Below are 13,613 nucleotides of genomic sequence, written 5' to 3' on the forward strand. Positions count from 1 at the left end.
ATTTGGCTGCGTCACATTGACATGTATCAATCAGGCAAATACTTTAAGCACAGAAAAAACTGATTTTCTACATTTTTGAAGATCGTGAAGAAATCTGTGATGGTTAGAACATCCAAAGTAAATTATTTCTGTGTTTCATAACCATAGAAGGGATACACACTATTTTCTCACTGTTCTGCCTCTCCCGGTGTATCAGATTTTGACACTAATGGTGTTAACAGCTACTTACCATTGATCATGTACCTCAGTGGCTGCAAGAAAACTGAAATGCAATGTGTGCTAGAATAGTCTAGTTTTTCACAAAGTAATGAATGATGAGGAGTTTGTTACACATATAAGGTACTCACAAAGAGATAGAGGGGCTGGCCAGTACTTACCTCAGCTCAGTACAGCCAATAGATACACATAAAACAGAACTGAAAATTTACATTCCTAGCTTTCGGAACTTTGTTCCTTCATCAGGGAGGAGAGAGGGGAAAAAAGGGAAGAAGGGAAAGTGGATTCAGTTACTCACAACCCAGGTTATGAAGCAACAGGGAAAGGTAAACAGGGAGGGTAGCAAGGATGGAGGCATGGTTGTCAGAGGGAAGCCAAAGATATTCTACTGTAGGTACTGTGCCAGCTTCAAACCAAAGAGGATGCATACAGAAGTTAAGAGGTATATAGTATAAAGATAAACACAACTATGTAGGATGAAAAGATGCGTGAATGGCTAAAGAGGAAAGGGAAAGAGGAGAAGACTGAAGAGTGAATGGGAGTGAGGTTGTTTAACGTAGGTTCAGTCCAGGGGGATGGCGGGATGAAAGGATGTGTTGGAGTGCAAGTTCCCATCTCCGCAGTTCAGAGGGACTGGTGTTGGGTGGGAGAAGCCAAATGGCACATACGGTGTAGCAGGTTCCTAGGTCCCTAGAATTATGCTGGAGGGCATGCTCCGCTACTGGGTATTGCGCATCTCCTAGGCGGACAGTTCGTCTGTGTCCGTTCATGCGCTCAGCCAGTTTAGTTGTTGTCATGCCGATGTAAAAGGCTGTGCAGTGCAGGCATGTCAGTTGATAAATGACATGTGTAGTTTCACACGTAGCCCTGCCTTGAATTGTGTATGTTTTACCAGTAGCGGGGCTGGAGTAGGTGGTTGTGGGGGAATGCATGGGGCAGGTTTTGCAGCGGGGTCGGTTACAGGGGTAGGAACCGCTGGGTAGAGAAGGTAGTCTGGGAATTTTGTAGGGTTTAACAAGGATGTTACGGAGGTTAGGGGGGTGACGAAAGGCAACTCTGGGTGGTGTGGGGAGAATTTTGTCAAGGGATGATCTCATTTCAGGGGTTGACTTGAGAAAGTCATATCCCTGGCGGAGTAATTTGTTGATGTTTTCGAGGCCAGGATAATATTGGGTGACAAGGGGGATGCTTCTGTGTGGTCTGGGGGTAGGAACATTGTTGTTGGATGGGGAGGAATGTATTGCTCGGGAAATCTGTTTGTGGACAAGGTCTGCAGGACAGTTGCGGGAGAGGAAAGCACTGGTCAGGTTATTGGTGTAATTGTTGAGGGATTCGTCACTGGAGCAGATACGTTTGCCACGAATACCTAGGCTGTAGGGAAGGGAGCGTTTGATGTGGAAAGGATGGCAGCTATCAAGGTGAAGGTACTGTTGTTTGTTTGTGGGTTTGATATGGACAGAGGTGTGGATGTGAGCTTCAACAAGATGAAGGTCAACATCCAGGAAGGTGGCTTGGGTTTTGGAGAAGGACCAGGTGAAATTCAGATTCGAAAAGGAGTTGAGGTTATGGAGGAAATTAAGGAGTGTTTCTTCACCATGAGTCCAGACCACAAAGATGTCATCTATAAACCTATACCAGGCCAGGGGAAGCAGCTGTTGGGTCTTCAGGAAAGCCTCCTCCATGCGGCCCATGAAGAGGTTGGCATAGGAGGGGGCCATCCTGGTTCCCATGGCCGTTCCCCTGATTTGTTTGTAGGTCTGGCCTTCAAAAGTGAAGTAATTATGGGTGAGGATGAAGTTGGTAAGTGTGATGAGGAACGAGGTTTTTGGAAGATCTTCAGGTGGGCGTTGGGAGAGGTAGTGCTCAAGGGCAGAGAGACCATGGGTATGTGGGATGTTTGTGTAAAGGGATGTAGCATCTATGGTGACAAGAATAGTTTCAGGTGGGAGAGGAGTGGGAATGGATTTGAGGCGTTCTAGGAAGTGGTTTGTGTCTTTGATGTAGGATGGGAGTCTGCGGGTGATAGGTTGTAGGTGCTGGTCTACCAGAGCTGAGATACGTTCGGTTGGGGATTTGAAGCCTGCTACAATGGGACGGCCAGGATGGTTCTCTTTGTGGATTTTGGGTAATAGGTAGAAGGTAGGGGTACGTGGCTCAGGTGGAGTGAGTAAGTCTATGGAAGCCGTTGTGAGGCCTTGTGAGGGACCTTGGATTTTTAGGATTTTTTTGCAGCTCAGTCTGGATGGAGGGAATGGGATCCTGGGTAACAGCTTTGTAGGTTGAGGTGTCAGAGAGTTGACGCAGTCCTTCTGCCACATACAACACACGGTCAAGTACGACAGTTGTGGAGCCTTTATCCGCCGGGAGGATGACAATAGAGCGGTCTATTTTCAGCTCCTTAATGGCACGGGATTCAGCTGGGGTGATGTTGGGGGTTGTCGGGATGTTCTTCAAGAAGGACTGGGAGGCAATACTGGATGTGAGGAATTCCTGAAATGTCTGCAAGGGATGGTTTTGGGGGAGGGGATGAGGATTTCTTTGAGAAGGCAGTCGGAACTGTTCTAGACAGGGTTCAACACTGGGTCTAGTATTTGGGGGCTGTGTTTGGGTAGTGAAGTGATATTTCCAGTTGAGGTTCCGGGTGAATGAGAGGAGATCTTTAACCAGGGCAGTGTGGTTGAATTTAGGTGTGGGGCTAAAGGTTAAGCCTTTTGATAGAACAGATGTCTCTGGAGGAGAGAGGGATCTGGATGAGAGGTTTAGGACTGAATTGGGACTGGTGATATGTGGCATTTGACTGTGGTTATAGTTGAGATTTGGTCTGTGTGGGGTGTGTGCTGGGATGGGGAGATTGAGTAGGGTGGCTAGGCTAGGTTTGTTGGCTATGAGGGGGGTTTGTTGAAGGTTCTGTTGTGGTTGGTGTTTGTGAGGGATAGGGAGAGGGACCCCACTTCTTAGGTGTTGCACTAGCACTGTGGATAGTTCTTTCAGGTGGTGTGTGGCATGGAACTCAAGTTTGCAGCTGGCTTCTAGGATGATGTTCCTCAGTGTGTTCTCCAAGCAAGGGTTTGAGAGGTGGAGGACTTTGAAGAGAGATAGGAGCTTTTGGGAGTGTTGGTTACATGAAGTAGTGTAGAGATTCAGGACAAGTTGGGTAAGGGCTAAGGATTGAAGGTTCTGGAAGTCCAGGAGAGACTGGTGGAAGGAGGAATTGCACCCGGAGATGGGAACTTTTAAGGTAAGCCCTTTAGGGGTAATTCCAAAGGTTAAGCAGGACTGGAGGAAAAGTATGTGGGATTGCAGTTTGGCTACGGTGAATGCATGTTTCCGGAATGAATGTAAATAATGTGGTATAGGATTAGGGTACATAGTGCAAAAAATCCAAGGTCCCTCACAAGGCCTCACAACGGCTTCCATAGACTTACTCACTCCACCTGAGCCACGTACCCCTACCTTCTACCTATTACCCAAAATCCACAAAGAGAACCATCCTGGCCGTCCCATTGTAGCAGGCTTCAAATCCCCAACCGAACGTATCTCAGCTCTGGTAGACCAGCACCTACAACCTATCACCCGCGGACTCCCATCCTACATCAAAGACACAAACCACTTCCTAGAACGCCTCAAATCCATTCCCACTCCTCTCCCACCTGAAACTATTCTTGTCACCATAGATGCTACATCCCTTTACACAAACATCCCACATACCCATGGTCTCTCTGCCCTTGAGCACTACCTCTCCCAACGCCCACCTGAAGATCTTCCAAAAACCTCGTTCCTCATCACACTTACCAACTTCATCCTCACCCATAATTACTTCACTTTTGAAGGCCAGACCTACAAACAAATCAGGGGAACAGCCATGGGAACCAGGATGGCCCCCTCCTATGCCAACCTCTTCATGGGCCGCATGGAGGAGGCTTTCCTGAAGACCCAACAGCTACTTCCCCTGGCCTGGTATAGGTTTATAGATGACATCTTTGTGGTCTGGACTCATGGTGAAGAAACACTCCTTAATTTCCTCCATAACCAACTCCTTTTCGAATCTGAATTTCACCTGGTCCTTCTCCAAAACCCAAGCCACCTTCCTGGATGTTGACCTTCATCTTGTTGAAGCTCACATCCACACCTCTGTCCATATCAAACCCACAAACAAACAACAGTACCTTCACTTTGATAGCTGCCATCCTTTCCACATCAAACGCTCCCTTCCCTACAGCCTAGGTATTCGTGGCAAACGTATCTGCTCCAGTGACGAATCCCTCAACAATTACACCAATAACCTGACCAGTGCTTTCCTCTCCCGCAACTATCCTGCAGACCTTGTCCACAAACAGATTTCCCGAGCAATACATTCCTCCCCATCCAACAACAATGTTCCTACCCCCAGACCACACAGAAGCATCCCCCTTGTCACCCAATATTATCCTGGCCTCGAAAACATCAACAAATTACTCCGCCAGGGATATGACTTTCTCAAGTCAACCCCTGAAATGAGATCATCCCTTGACAAAATTCTCCCCACACCACCCAGAGTTGCCTTTCGTCACCCCCCTAACCTCCGTAACATCCTTGTTAAACCCTACAAAATTCCCAGACTACCTTCTCTACCCAGCGGTTCCTACCCCTGTAACCGACCCCGCTGCAAAACCTGCCCCATGCATTCCCCCACAACCACCTACTCCAGCCCTGCTACTGGTAAAACATACACAATTCAAGGCAGGGCTACGTGTGAAACTACACATGTCATTTATCAACTGACATGCCTGCACTGCACAGCCTTTTACATCGGCATGACAACAACTAAACTGGCTGAGCGCATGAACGGACACAGACGAACTGTCCGCCTAGGAGATGCGCAATACCCAGTAGCGGAGCATGCCCTCCAGCATAATTCTAGGAACCTAGGAACCTGCTACACCGTATGTGCCATTTGGCTTCTCCCACCCAACACCAGTCCCTCTGAACTGCGGAGATGGGAACTTGCACTCCAACACATCCTTTCATCCCGCCATCCCCCTGGACTGAACCTACGTTGAACAACCTCGCTCCCATTCACTCTTCAGTCTTCTCCTCTTTCCCTTTCCTCTTTAGCCATTCACGCATCTTTTCATCTACATAGTTGTGTTTATCTTTATACTATATACCTCTTAACTTCTGTATGCATCCTCTTTGGTTTGAAGCTGGCACAGTACCTACAGTAGAATATCTTTGGCTTCCCTCTGACAACCATGCCTCCATCCTTGCTACCCTCCCTGTTTACCTTTCCCTGTTGCTTCATAACCTGGGTTGTGAGTAACTGAATCCACTTTCCCTTCTTCCCTTTTTTCCCCTCTCTCCTCCCTGATGAAGGAACAAAGTTCCGAAAGCTAGGAATGTAAATTTTCAGTTCTGTTTTATGTGTATCTATCGGCTGTACTGAGCTGAGGTAAGTACTGGCCAGCCCCTTTATCTCTTTGTTAGTATTTGTTTCACATCTTATATGAGATTTTCCATTAATCATATAAGGTACTCAGATAGAAGTAGCCTACTTGACATACGGTCATTTGTTATTAAGGTTGTTATGTAGGCTACAGCTATATCACTTTTTCAAACTTGTTCATTTTTAATCTGAAAATCCCATATTGCAGGAGTATAGCCAAACACAAGCACTGAGGGATTGATATTGTGTAATTTGTCATCAAATTTTGAGCAGCCTAATTTGTGCGACCATCAAATGATTGAAAACATTCTGGAAATTATTCTGTGTTTCAACAAATTTGTTACTGGTGTAATAAAACACACACACACACACACACACACACACACACACACACACACACACACACACACACACCAGGCACTCAGTCAAAAGGTAGCAAGAAGAGAAAGCTGGAAACTTTAAATAAGTGACAATCCTTTTTTTGTTCAGACAGTTCGGACTTAGGATTACTATTACCTAATTTTTCCTATAATCGTGTGATTACTTGCTCAGTGATTTGCACCATAAGCTGTTCCACCAGAGATTATGGGTAGTCATTTGTTCACTAATCTGCTGAGACATCTGAACAGTAAGACCTTGATTATCATTAGTCAAATGTTTCTCAAAGCTAGGCATTTGTTCTGTAAGGTATATCATCTGCTCAGACATCTGAGTAGGAAATGGCTGATTACTGTCAGATAAATTCTCATCAAACCTAGATCTGTATTCATTAATCTCCGTTTTCCATTCCCTGTTTTCCTTCCATAGTTCTCTTAAGAACTGCTGAAAGGCCTCAGAATCCATCTTAAATTATTAAGAAGTGAAGTGATATGTTGAAGATGGCGGCTAGTGTTGATATGTATAGTGTTCATGTGAAAAAAAGTGAAAATTACACCGATAAAAACAGCGTGTGCATGAATTGTAGTGATGAAATCAGGAAGTTAAATGATCGTGTAAGTAGTCTGCAACTAACCATTAATACTCTGATGAGCGAACTAAAAAAAACTTACATCCGGGAAGTGTGAACCTACATCAAACTTGCCTCACAGTAACCACGAAATTCCAGGCAAAGTGATAAACAAAGTCCCTCATTTTCAACGAAGCTTACTGTACGAGCCTAATATCGTGTTTACAAGCAGGTTCAGTGTGCAATCAACTGTGCAAGATAAGAAACATTGTGCATGTGATTAAACTAACTTCCAAGCTCGATACGTAACTACAAATATGCGGAGTGATACATCCAAAAGAATTCCTAACAACTCGATTACTGTTATGAAAGGAAATGAAAGACCTGAACACTTGCGTAACCTAAATATAAAGTTTTTGTCCAGCACTGATACAAAATTGTTTGGCCATAATGCCGGTGGGCCTTCTAAACATGCAGAGAAACCTAAACGAAGAAAACAGTTGTGATGGCAGACAGTCATGGTCGTGGATTTGTTCACCTTCTGAACGGTCAGTCCAGTGTACAAACAATCACTTACATAAAGCCTGGTGCTTCTATGTCAGAAGTTTGCAATCATGTATGATCCACAGACTTTGCTGACTGAAGACTTTATTGCGCTAATTGGTGGGTCAAATGACGTATATAAAAACAAAACACACAAAGCAAAAAAGAACTAAAAAGGTGCTTAGGACAGTTGATACACACAAATGTTTTAGTGCTAAATATCCCACATCGGCATGACTTACCATCTTGGTCATGCATAAATAAAGAAATAATCAATGCCAACCAACAAATTTCATCACTTCGCAAACATTTCAGAAATGTAGAACTCGTAAATGTTAACAATATTGGACGCAGATTCCACACATTACATGGATTGCACGTTAACAATGTGGGGAAAAAAATGCTTGTCGGAAAAATTGAAGAAATTATCAGGAGGCATCAAACACTCAAAAGTAAAATCATCCTGGATTGGCCCCCCCAAATATTCGAAGGAAACAATGCCAGCAAGACCTCACTCACCAACATCAACAACAGAAGAAGGAACAAGGTGCCTCCAATATTCAGGCACAGCAACAACAATGAATGCAGTAACAGCTCTACCAATTGCAGACCCAGCTCTAACACCAGCAGCAATATTATCAACAATAGGATCAGCAGCTGAACGACTACCAGGAGAGCCAGACACAGAAGAAAACTCTGTTGCAGATGATAATAGAAGAATAGGTGCAGTCGGGAAAAGGAAAGCAGTACTTCCAGCACACCTGAATGATTTTTATTGACAAGGCAAATGTAAATGATCAATTAAATATGCCAAAGCCTAACAAATCCTTTAATTTCATGCTGGTTCATCAAAATGTCCAATCATTGCTAAACAAATTAAGTGAAGTTGAAATTTTATGTACTGAGGAGCTACAAAACATTTCAGTAACGTGTGTAACTGAACACTGGCTGCCTAAAGATGCAATGTCAGTCACAAAACTTGCAGACTTCAATCTTTCATCATCATCATTCTCTAGAATTACATCCAGTCATGGAAGGTCATGTATATTTGTTAAAAGTGGCATTGATTATTGCAACATAAAACCCATTTAACTGTTAGCTGAAGAAAAAGTTTTTGAAGTATCCGCAGTTGAATACTCTGCATTAAAATCAATAATCATCTGTGTATATAAGAGCCCGGATGGGAACTTAAATGATTTCTGTCATCAACTAGAAGCAGCTTTAAATACTATAAAAAAAACTTCAACAAAACAGTGGTCATATGTGGAGATTTTAATACTGATTTTCAAGAAATCTCAAAAGACCAGCAAAGCTTGATGACCCTACTGGAAAGGTATAATGTAAAAGGTACATAGACTCTCCTACAAGAGTTACACCAACACTTAGCTCAACAATTGATCAGATATTAATAAACACAAATGTAAATCACAATTTCTGTTCCGGAAATCTTAATACTGGCTTCAGTGATCACTATGCACAGTTTGCTTTGCACACCCCAAATGAAATAACTGAGAAAGAAGAACTTGTAAAAGAAGAGCAAGGGAATTCACTAACAAACAAATAAACCTTTTTATACAGAGACTAAGTGAACAAACTTGATATGAAGAGTATATTTGTGAAAATACTAACAAAAAGTTTGAAAAACTCATGGAAATCTTCATGTCATATTTTGAAGCTTCATTTCTATAAAAAAAAAAAAAAATAAATAAAAAAATAAAAGTCGACCTAAATTCAAAAAGAACAAATGGATTACGACGGGTATTAGAATATCTTGTGCAGAGAAAAGAACATTACACGAGATAGCAAAGACACAGAATGTGCCTCCTGAATTTCATTTGTACCTGAAGAATTACAAGAGGATCCTCAAAAATGTAGTAAGGAAAGCTAAAACAATGGCAAATGACAAATACATTGAAAATTCAAAATCAAATCTAAAGCTATATGTGAAGTTATAAAAAATCAAACAAGTGAAACTAAACAATATAAAAATATGAACTTTTGTTATGAAGGGCAAATGATTTCTTGCCCAACAGAAATTGCAGGGACCTTCAACAAATATTTTGCAAGCATAAGTGAACAGTTGGTGAGTGGACTGGAAGAACACAACAAAATATCACCTCCATCATGCAATAGTGTGAGAAATGTGTCTACATCTTTGTTCCTTTCATCCACAAATACTGAAGAAATTTTATCAGTTATGAAAACCTTGAAAACAGGGTACTCATGTGGAATTGATGGAATACCAGATGCAATTATTAAAAAGAATGCTGTCTTGCCTTAGCTGAACCCTTGACACACTTGTGCAACAGCTCACTGGCATCAGGAACCTTCCCTTCATGCTTAAAAAACAGCAAAACTGAAACCACTCTTCAAAAAAGGAAATCCGGAATGTGTTTCAAATTAGACCAATAGCCCTACTGCCTGTATTTTAAAAATTTTAGAAAATTTTTTATAAGCGATTGCCTGATTTCTCAATAAAAATAAAGTTCTCTCCCCTTCACACGTTGGCTTCAGGAAAGGCTATTCAACCGAAAGTGCAATATTTGACTTCCTTAATGAAATCTATACTAAACTGGATGCAAGTGAGTTTGTGACAGGCATATGTCTTGATTTATCTAAAGGTTTTGATGTCATTGGCCATAATGCACTACTGCAGAAGCTTGACCAATTAGGAATTAGAGGTGTATCCACACCTATGTAGTCGCAAACAGGTGGTTGAAATGCAATATTCTGACCATATCAAAATCAGCTACTACTATTCAGGATATGAAAATGTGAAATATGGCGTCACTCAAGGATCAGTATTAGGTCCCATCCTGTTTCTCCTCTATGTCAATGATCTTATGTACAACAAGTATTGCCAAACTACCCTCCAATTTGCAGATGATACAAGCTTCCTTATTAGTGGTAAAACAGAAGAAAAACTAAAATACTCAGCTATCCAAACAATGAACAGTGTAGAACAGTGGTTCAGCTACAACAAGCTAATAATAAACAAAGAAAAGACAGTAGCACTGAACTTCTATAATGTAAAAGGAAGACATCACCCAAACATAGAAATAGAACTTAGGGACAGAGTTCTTGAAAGTGTCAACAGCACTAAATTTCTGGGACTCTGACTCCTGAACAACACAAAATGGGAGGTACACATTGAATATTTGCAAAGAAAACCAAGCAAAACCTGTTACATGATACGGATCTTAAAAACTTGTTGCAGCAAAGCCAGTCTGTTAAATGTATACTACTCCTATGTGCATTCTGTAATTAAATATGGCATAATCTTCTGGGGCAATACAACAAATATTAAACTTTTCAGGATGCAAAAGAGAATACTAAGAATTATTGAAGGGTTAAACAATACGAAATAATGCAGACCCGTATTCTAAAAACTGTCAGTTCTTCCTTTTCCTTGCAATTTTATCAATGAAACATCAGTTTTCATCAAACACTATATTGATAAACACCCAGATATCTTATTAAAAAATGAAGATATACATGCACACAATACAAGGCAAAAATCTGATCTTCATATGAAACAGGTGAGAACAACTTTGTACCAAAAAGGCACACTACATACTGGGATAAAGATTTTCAATAATCTACCTAACCGTATTAAATCAATAGGTAAACTCTGTAGTTTTAAGGCTGAAGTAAAGGCATATTTAATTGATCATTGCTTCTACAGTCTGACAGAATACATGAACGCCAAACAACAAAAATAAAGATGATTTATGAATATGCTACTTTGTATGTTACCTGTAATGTTTGTTGTATGTATGAATCTCTGCTAAATTACTTCAACATCTAGTCCTTAGGTTTGCAATACAAACAGATTTTATCTTGTAAATCCCTAACCATGTCCAATATCCTTGTATGTATTCAATACATATAGGATTTGAAGGACTAAATAAATAAATAAATAAATAAATATGCTTATTCCAGTAACATTGCTACAGAACTGAACACTTTCAGTATCAGTGCAGCAAACTGTGATGTGAAGAGAGCAGATTGTGGAAAGGATCAGTTTGCATGATTGTACTTTGTATTATAGTACTTTGTTGTGAATAATTTTGTAGTTTTGACTTCATTCATACATAAATACAACTACTATAAAGACGAATACATCTTTGTTTTTCTTCTGTTTGTTCGTATACCATTCGACTGATTGCATTGAAGCTCATAAGCTTTAATGAGTTGAGCTCATGCCTTCAAAAGTTTGTTAGGATAACAGTGTGCAGGTACATGGTGAAAGATGCCCTGGATGTGGTAAAGTTAGAATTTATTAAAGAACAAAAAAAAAAAGAAATGGCAATTATGACAGAAGCAAGGACTGACTATGTACGTCAGCAAAGCCATTAATTATGAGTGGTCAGTAAGGAGCAGACAAATGAACAAAAAACATCATTCACTCTTCGTTGTACATTTTTTTGTTTCAATCTCTCATATGCAGGACTGCTTCAATGTATTGCTCAAAGTAAGATGTGCAATGAGTGCTTTGTATTATGTGTGATTCTGAGTAAGAGAAGACTTAATAACAGCATTAACTATTTTTACTGAATTGAAATGGAGCAAAGTTGGGAGGATTTCCTTCATCTTGAGAGGCACTGGTCTGCTTGGAGTCACCTGCCTGCATCTACAATTGAAATGTGAGAGGAAGTCCACGGTCCTATTTCGTAAGATAAACAGAAGTATAAGAGCTTTCACAAGACGACATAATTAAAATAAAAAAAAAATAAAAAAAGGGACGCAAGGTAAAGTGAAGGAAGACTATCACAATTTTGTACTCGCACATCATTTACTAATAATGCAATTGTACTATCTGTTACTTTTTGCCATTTCTATTATTGTTATAATAAAACTGGTGAGATAAGTGCCACTACGTCAGGCCACCAATTGTAAGTAGGGTTTGTTAACTATTGTTATAGAAAGAGATTTCTATAACATTATTATTAGTCATAAAAACTAATCATCTGTATTTTCTGTTTACATGAATCACAATGAGGAACAAGTAAAGCAAACAGGAAGAAAATTTTGGACAGAAATAAGAATTGGACCCAGGTTACGTAAAATTTTCCATAGTAAGCCATTTTGTTTGGCGCAGCAAAGATAGGATGGCTTTGCAAGTTGCTTCTATGCTTAGGCTTGGTAGTGCCTCTTTTGATGTAGATACATTGCTTTTCCTTATTATTCCCTTTATTTAATATTATGGTTGAAAATTTACCGGAATTTTCCAATGTGGTACATTTTGTCAGTAAAACATAAAGAATTGCTACACAATAGTTTGCATATCATAATAGATGTAGAACAGGCTTTGACATAATGTAAATTGCAATTAAGTGCAATAATTGCTGTATTAAATTTTAATTTTTTTTTTGTGAAATTTTTATTTTTGCATATTCTTACATGGCAGAAAAATATATGTCCATTGTTGATAGCAATAAAGGAAACGCACTCGGCTGAGGTGGTATAGAATTGTGCAAACTGACATTTGAAGTTCAGGTGCCATGCATGTCTACCGCAAAAAGTTCAAGTAGGTTAGAGATGAGTGTCCCAGGTGTGACAAATGATAACGACGCTCCACAGCAGAATAACCTTGACGACACAATGTTTACAATTGACAAGACAATGTCACGCAGCTCCCAGAGTGACATACTGCTTACGAATAAGACAGAACAATACAAACATGAATCTAGACAACATGTTACAAAGCTGAAAGTACCCATAGTAGTACAACTGATGGACTTCTATGGCAGTTATTACCTATCATAAACATGAAATTAGATGATGTGCACACAAATTTTAGTGATACGGAATGCGATAAGAATACTGAAATTGATAATTTCACACAGGATGTGGACACAGTAAAACACCAACAACAGTGTTACATAAGATCTAAATACAATGAAACGAGAACAAAAACAAGTATTTGCGAGTCACAGTCTCACAGAAGTTCAACGGCTTAGCCAAGAATTTTCACTCTGAAATTGATGAAATATTGAATGGTACAAAAGACAAGCAAAGTTTGAAGTACTTTCTGAAGTTAACAATAACATTACAGAGTTAAAACAGAAGGAAGATTCTATTAATAACCATCATGACTAGTAGAGCAACAGATAAAGTAAAAAAGTTTGCCATGTTTTTCAACAAAATACACAAACTATGAAGGTGAACCTCTAGCTTATAACATTAACTACTCGTAATAATGGGGTTGTTCACAGTTACTCACTATCTGCCATGGTTGACGTCCTGAGTACATTGACAGTCACTGTAAGTTAACTACTGGAGAGTTAATTTAGTTCAGTCTTGTGTTAAGTTTCATCATTTTTATTATACTTTAAAGACAAAATCAATGTATTACTGCATTATCCTACAATACTTGAAATACAAAAGGAGCAGCTACATGCTAATTGATCAAAAACCAGAACCAGACTAACCTACATTGCCAACATGTCTGTAACTAGTTATACTTTCTTAACAATCCCAAAC

Source organism: Schistocerca serialis, chromosome 10 (assembly GCF_023864345.2).
Source record: "Schistocerca serialis cubense isolate TAMUIC-IGC-003099 chromosome 10, iqSchSeri2.2, whole genome shotgun sequence".
NCBI lineage: Eukaryota > Metazoa > Arthropoda > Insecta > Orthoptera > Acrididae > Schistocerca > Schistocerca serialis.